Source organism: Mustela nivalis (genome assembly GCF_964662115.1).
Source record: "Mustela nivalis genome assembly, chromosome: 4".
In the NCBI taxonomy this organism is placed as follows: domain Eukaryota; kingdom Metazoa; phylum Chordata; class Mammalia; order Carnivora; family Mustelidae; genus Mustela; species Mustela nivalis.
Genome location: NC_139023.1, coordinates 148,303,381 through 148,310,655, shown reverse-complemented (window position 1 = coordinate 148,310,655; position 7,275 = coordinate 148,303,381). Strand labels below are relative to the sequence as shown.

Genomic DNA, 7,275 nt, shown 5'->3' with positions numbered 1-7,275 from the left:
TTGCACATTGCTTTTTACAAATTTTAACTTTTTAAATATATTTTGGAAATTATTCTTTATCAGTTTAAAGGATGGCCTTATTAACAGCCTGCCTTATTAAAAGCCTGTGTTTTTTTTAACAGCCTCGTAATTTTATGTTATAGATGTCTCATAATTTAACTAGTCTAATATGAATGGGAATTCAGGTTAATTTCTAGCCTTTTGCTATTACATACTGGACAGTAAACATCCTTGAATAATATGGAGTCAAGCTCAGCAAAGTGCTGGCAATTCCAAAGCACTTGGACAATTTCTGATGATTCTCTCAGGTGCCCTAATATTGGGAAAGGTCACATCTCTCTGGATAAAGGATAAAGATATCAGGTCTCTAGCAGTATGTGTCTTTTGTGATTAATAACCTAAATCAATTTTCTGGCCCAAATTGATCTTGGGAGTTGCCTGGGATCGCTTAGGGTCCACCCAGAATCTGGCTCACCCTGAGCAGAGCTGAGAGAGCACACCTGGGCCTGCTCTCGGCCCACCAGGTTCTGCAATGTGCCGGGGCCCTGAGAGGACTGGACAAGATCACCCCCTACATTAGGGTTCCCCCATGTTCTAGAGCAATTGAGTATCTTCTCAGTGCCTAAACACCCACATCCAAACACAATAGGATTTTCGTTTCCAAAGACAGGGCCTTGGGGAGCCGGCCTGACCCACCTGAGTCTCTCCTCTGTGATGTGGGATGATCATGAGATATAAACCAGCCACGGCTCAGTGCATTACCCACTTGGCATTGGTTTAGCTTGGAACTGCCACAGGGTAGTCACACTTGGACCAGCAGCTCCCGTTTCACTTCCTCATTCCTCAGGAGCTTCCACCCTGGGCTTGGCTCAAAGCCCTTTCTCTCTCAGCTTTCTAGAATCTGAGAAAACAAAAGCTCCAACTGTTCCCCAAGTCTACCCCTCGGATAGAACTGTGGGGCCTATAGACCCCACATTGAGACTGTGGCTCCCCTGGATGCTTCCAGAACCGGCTTATCAAACTTCTTTTCCAGGATCCCAGGCTGCCAAGACATACTCCTTTCTGGCACTGCCTCTGATTTTCAGATCTTTCCTGACTGACTGGTTTGGTCACTGGCCAGCAGACAGGTGGGTATAGAATCAGGTGGCAGGCAGGCCATGAAATTCATGGTAAGGGGCCGATGGCAAAATGAAGGATATTGACTCAGTTAGCATATTAGTAGACAGTAAAAGGCAAAAAATACTTCAGACACCATACGCTTTGTTTCTTTTTCTTAATTTAATGAAATTTATAGGACCTGCTGCTCAATGTTGAGTACAAGTGGTGATAGCAGACACCCTTGTTCTCCATCCTAAAGAGAATGCATTTTCTCTCTTTCTCATATGTAAATGCATGTGCATGTACATGCGGGCACGCGTGCGCGCACACACACATACACACACACACACACACGCAAGGGCATTTTATTTTATTTATTATTTTTTTTAAGATTATTTATTTATTTATTTGACAGAGATCACAAGTAGGCAGAGAGGCAGGCAGAGAGAGAGAGGAGGAAGCAGGTTCCCTGTTGAGCAGAGAGCCTGATGCAGGACCCAATCCCAGGACCCTGAGATCATGACCTGAGCCGAAGGCAGCGGCTTAACCCACTGAGGCACCCAGGCGCCCGCAAGGGCATTTTATTAATGATTATACTGAAAGATCGAGGGAAGGAGGTGTGGCTATGTTCAGGGATTATAATTGTCATCAGGTCCTAGTCTCTGCTTTCTTAGAGTGGCTTCTTTCTTGGGCAGGATCTCCTCTCAATTTTAGGAAAACGGCCACAACCACTCCAAGCTTTCAGTCTTCTGACCTGTCTACCTTGCAAAGAGAAAGCACCTCTTTTCTAATATTTCCAGTGAAAATGTGGAGACTGACTCTTCTGCCTGGGTAACATGTCCATTCCTGCAAGGAGTGCGAACAGAAATGTGGTAGTCCCGCTGGTCAGACCTGAGTCACTGGTCTGCCTCTGAGGGAATGTGGGCACTGGGGTCAACCCTACTTGGACCACATGAAGTGATTAAAGGTGTTTATCCAAAGGAAAAGGCAGACGGGCGTTGTTAATTGAAGAAGGAGTGGGGGTTCGGTCACTCCGACAGCTATCTGCCATAGTGGCGTGTGAGCTGGGTGTGCAAGTTAGGCAGGACTTAGATCTGGAAAGACAAGCAAAAAGGGAATTCTAGGAGGAAGAAATGGTATAAGCAAAAGCCAGGAGGTGTTCTGGAGACAGTTTAACCAGCAGCCTGGTCTCCCTGGGAGGCCCCAGCGTGGCAAATGAGGAGGATCGCCTCTTGCCTTCTTTGTTTTCTTTTTCAAAATAACATTTATTGTTACCATCATCATCATTATTGTCTTTTAAGTTGTTACAGGGGGTTTCCAACAAAGACAAAGAGAGTAGATAATGTACCCACCATGTACCCATGTAACACCCATTACCCAATTTTACAATTATCAATGTTTGACCACTAGTTTTATTTGTCTTACCTCACGGAATATTTTAAAGCAAATCCCAGACATCAAATCAGTTCAGCTCTAAATATTTCAAGGTAGGTATCTTGAACATATAGAGTTTTTTTGTTTTTGTGTTTTAAAAGATTTTATGTATTTATTTGACACAGAGAGAGCGCACAAGCAGGGGAAGCAGGAAACAGAGGGAGAGGGAGGCTCCCCGCTGAGCAGGGAGACCAGTTTGGGCTCCATCGCAGGGACCCTGGATCCTGCCCTGAGCCGAAGGCAGATGCTTAATAACCAACTGAGCCACCCAGGCAACCCCATATGGAGGTGTGTGTGGTTTTTTTTTTTAAGTAATCACAGTACATTATGACACTTAATAATTTCTGAATATGGTCTAATAACAAATCTGTGTTCAAATTTCCATAATTTTCTCAAAATATATCTTTATAAAGCGATTTGTTTGAATTGTTTGAGTTAAAATCCAAAGCCCAAACATTGCACTTTGTTGATATATTTAAGTCTCTTTCTTTAATAAACTTTCCCTTGAATATTGTTTAAGTTTTTTTTAATCTCAGCATCTCCTCTATTCTACTTTTCCCATGCCATTTATTTGTTGAAAAAGGAATCATTCTGGGTTGACAACCCATGATCATGAAGATGGCATTAAGGTGTTTCTTTGGAGCTGCCGTGAACTGGAAGATAGATCCAGAGGCTTGATTACAATTAGGGGCAAATTTCTTTTCTTTTCTTTCTTTGTTTTGGCAAGTCAACTTAATAGGTGGTTCTGTGTACTGTCTATTACATCATATCAGGAGGCATGTGATATCTGGTTCTCTTAAAGGGAACAGCTTCCATTTTTCAACTTTATGAAAGGTTTTTGCTGTGAACTTTTTAAATTGATTCTACATTTTCGGTTTAAAAGTTCCCAGTCTGGGGAGCCTGGGTGGCTCAGTCAGTTAAGCATCTCTGCCTCATGATCTCAGGGTCCAGCAATTGAGCTCTGCATCAGGCTCCCTGCTCAGCAGAGAGCGTGCTTCTCCCATCCCTCTGCCCCTCCCCCTGCTTGTGCTCTCTCTTTCTCAAGTGAATGAATAAAAAAATCTTAAAAAAAAAAAAAAAGTTCCATACTTTGATAAGATTTCTTAAAAACCATGAGCAGATGCCTTGTTTATGAAATATTTTTTCTGCTTCTATTCTTCTATTTCCTTTTCTGATTCTGGTAACGAGCTTTTCTATCCTCATGGAATAGGATGAAATAACCCTATTTTATCTGTTCTCTGGAAGAGTTTGTGTTGGATTAGAATCATCTTTGAATGTTTTGGTAGTAGTTGCCTGTAAATCTTTCCCCATGGACCTGGTGTTTTCTTTGTGGGTTTTTCTTTCTCACAGATTCAATGTCTCTAATGGCTTCAGAATATTCAGGTTTTCTATTTCCTGAGTCAGTTTTGATGAGTTACATTTTCCTGTGAATTTGTTTGGTCCATTTAAGTTTTCAAAGGGACTGGCACTAAATGTTCATAACATTTCCTTTTAATGTCATCTTTTTTATTCTTAATCTTTTATTGATGCTTTCTCTCATGTGTCTTGATCAGCATTGCCTACAGTTTATCATTTGTGTTAGTATTTTAAAAGAATCAACTTTTGGGGCCCCTGGGTGTCTCAATTGGTTGAATGTTCGACTCTTATACTTGGCTCAGGTCATGATCTCAGGGTGGCAAGATCGAGTCTTGCGTGGGGCTCGCACTCAGCCCAGAGTCTGCTGTTCTTTCTCCCATCTCTTCTGCTCCACTGTGTTCTCTCTCTCTATCTAAAATAAAAAAATAAAATCTTTAAGAAAAAAAAAAAGTACCAACTTTGGCTTGGTCAGTCCTCTCCATTCAAAACTTCTTTTTCCCATTTCATTAATTTCAGAACTTTATTATTTTCTTTTTTCCTTTTGATATGTGTTCTGGTGTACCTCAGACTTTTCAGGTGGAACATGTAGCTCATTTCTTTTAGCCTTTCCTCTTTTTCTAATGTAAGTATTTAAGACCACCAATTTTCTCTTCAAACACTGCCTCGGCTCTACACCTCAACTCCTGAGATTTAAACATTTCATTATAAAATAGCTTTAAAATATTTTCTATGCCTATTTCAACCTAATTTTTATTATAATTTTTTTTTTTTTTTTTTGTAAGTAGCCTCAACACCCAACATGAAGCTTGAATTCATGACCTCAAGATCAAGAGCTGTGAACTCTACTGACTGAGCCAGCCAGACATCCCTATAATTGACTCATGAGCTCTTGGAAGTGAATTTCTATTTTTTTCCCCAATAATTTTTAAAAACTCAGTGTTACTTTACATTCCTTCAGTGAAATGCACACCTCATGTGTATAGTTTGATGAGTGTCCCCAAATGTGTACTTCTCTGTACAAGTCCACAGCTCTCACCATACAGACCGTTTCCGTGACAGCAGGAACTTGTCTTACAGCCTCTCCATCAAACCCTGTGCTTCCCCTGCACACCTTGAGGCTGCAGCTGTTCTGATCTCTGGTATCATAAAGTAGCTTTTCCTCTCCTGAAATGTAACAGAAATGGAACCATACCATATGTGCTCTTTGTGTGTAGCTTTTCTTCAGTATAGTGTTTTTGAGTATTTTTTTTTATGTTGTTGCTTGTATTTCTTTTCTTTCTTTTTTTTTTTTTGGTTGTTGATTTCTTTCTTCTTCTTCAACCTCATCCTCCTCCCCTTCTTCTCTTTCTTCTTTTGAATAGTTCATCGTCCATTGCATGAACATACACAACAATTTACCCATTCCTCTGTTGATGGATATTTGGGCTAGTTCCAGTTTGGGGCAATTATGATGAAAGCTGCTATGAATGTTTTTGTACGAGTTTTTTTGTGGAATATATTTTTATCTCACTTGGGTAAATACCTAGGGGTGGAAGTGTTGAGTCATAGAGTAAGTGCATGTTTACCTTTACAAGAAACTGCCAAACTGGTTGTCCAAAGAAGTTCTACCACTCACACTCCACTATTGCTGGATATTTCAGTCTCTTCAACTTTAATGATTCTAGTGAGTAAAATATGGTATCCTAGTTGTTTTTTATAATCAGTTTTACTGATGTATAATTTATATGCAATAAAATAACATTTTAAGTGTATGATTTCTCAAGTTTTGACAGATGTACACACCTGTGTAATCACAACCCCTAATCAAGACATAGAACAATTCCCTGGCCCTTTCTAGTCCCCCCACTTCTGTCCCAGTAACCACTAATCTTATTTCTATCATTTTTCATTTGTTTTGCCTGTTCTGAAATTTCATATAAATGGAATCATACAATATGTACTCTTTTTTTGCATGGCTTCTTTCATTTAGCATAATTATTTTAAGATTCACTCATTTTTTGTGTGTCCAACATTAACATTTGCCTTTTCATTGCTGAGTGACATTCTATTGTATGGATGTACCAAACTTATTTATCCATTGTCCTGATGATGGACATTTGGATTTCCTTTACTTTTTGCCTATCGTGAATAAATGTATTTTCTTATATGTTTTATTTCTTTTTTTTTTTTTAAAGATTTAAAAAAAAATTTATTTGACAGAGAGAGAGAGATCACAAGTAGGCAGAGAGGCAGGCAGAGAGAGAGAGGGGTAGAAGCAGGCTCCCTGTGGAGCAGAGAGCTCGATCCCAGGACCCTGGGATCATGACCTGAGCCGAAGGCAGTGGCTTTAACTCACTGAGCCACCCAGGCGCCCCTATGTTTTATTTCTTTTGGATAAATTCCTAGGAGTGGAATGTCTGAACCATATGAAAAGTGTATGTCTAACTTTTTAGGAAACTACCAAACTATCTTCCAAAGTGGTTGTATTATTTTGTATTCCTTCCAGCAGTGTATGAAAGTCTCATCCTCACCACATCCTCACCAAGAGTTGGCCTGGTCAGTCTTTTTAGTGTTAGCTATTCTTATAGGTTTATGGTGGTATCTCATTGTGGTTTTAATTTCCATTTCCCTGATCACTAATGATGTTGACCATCTTTTTATGCACAAATGTCTTTTGTGATGTTCGCTAAAACACCACCCATTTTTCTGGGTTATTTATCTTCTTATTACTGAATTGCAAGAGATATTTATATATTTTATTTGTCAATTATTTTCTCCCAATGTGTAACATACTTGATCGTTTACTTAACTGGATCTCTTAATGTGCAGATTTTAATTTTATGAAATTTTATTTATCAATGTTTTCTTTGATGGTTAATGCTTTTCTTGTTCTAGCTGAGAAATTTTTGTTACCCAGATATGATGAAGGTGTTTTTCTGTATTTTATTCTAGAAATGCTATAATTTTAACACTTATATTTAGGTCTTCATCTTATCTTGAATTAATTTTTATGTGTAGTGTGAGTTAAGGGTCAAGATATATTTTCTCCCTATGAATATCCAATTATACCAGCATCATTTTTGAAGAATATTTCTTTTTTTCATTGATTTCTTTGGCTCCTTTGTAAAAAAAAAAAAAAATCAATTGACTAATATTGAGCTAATTTCTCATTTTGTTCTGTTCCATTTGTTTGTTCATCTTTGTGCCAATACCATACTTTCTTGAATACCAAATCTTCAAGTAATCACTGAAATCAGACTATGTAAGTCCTTCAAATTGGTTCTTTTCTCAAGAATTTTTTTTTTTTGCTATTCTATGTCATTTATATTCCTATATACATTTTATTTTATTAAGATTTTATTTATTTATTTATTTGAGGTGGGGGGGAGAGTGAATGCAAGTAAGGGA

General features: G+C 38.7%; 1 long non-coding RNA gene across 1 annotated transcript; it reads left to right on the top strand.

Moving 5' to 3' along the window:
* Positions 1-2,450: 2,450 nt before the first annotated feature.
* On the top strand, positions 2,451-6,034 carry LOC309862693. Its single transcript, XR_014310657.1, has 2 exons — positions 2,451-2,585; positions 4,674-6,034. It is a non-coding gene; the product is annotated as an uncharacterized lncRNA (long non-coding RNA).
* Positions 6,035-7,275: the final 1,241 nt, after the last annotated feature.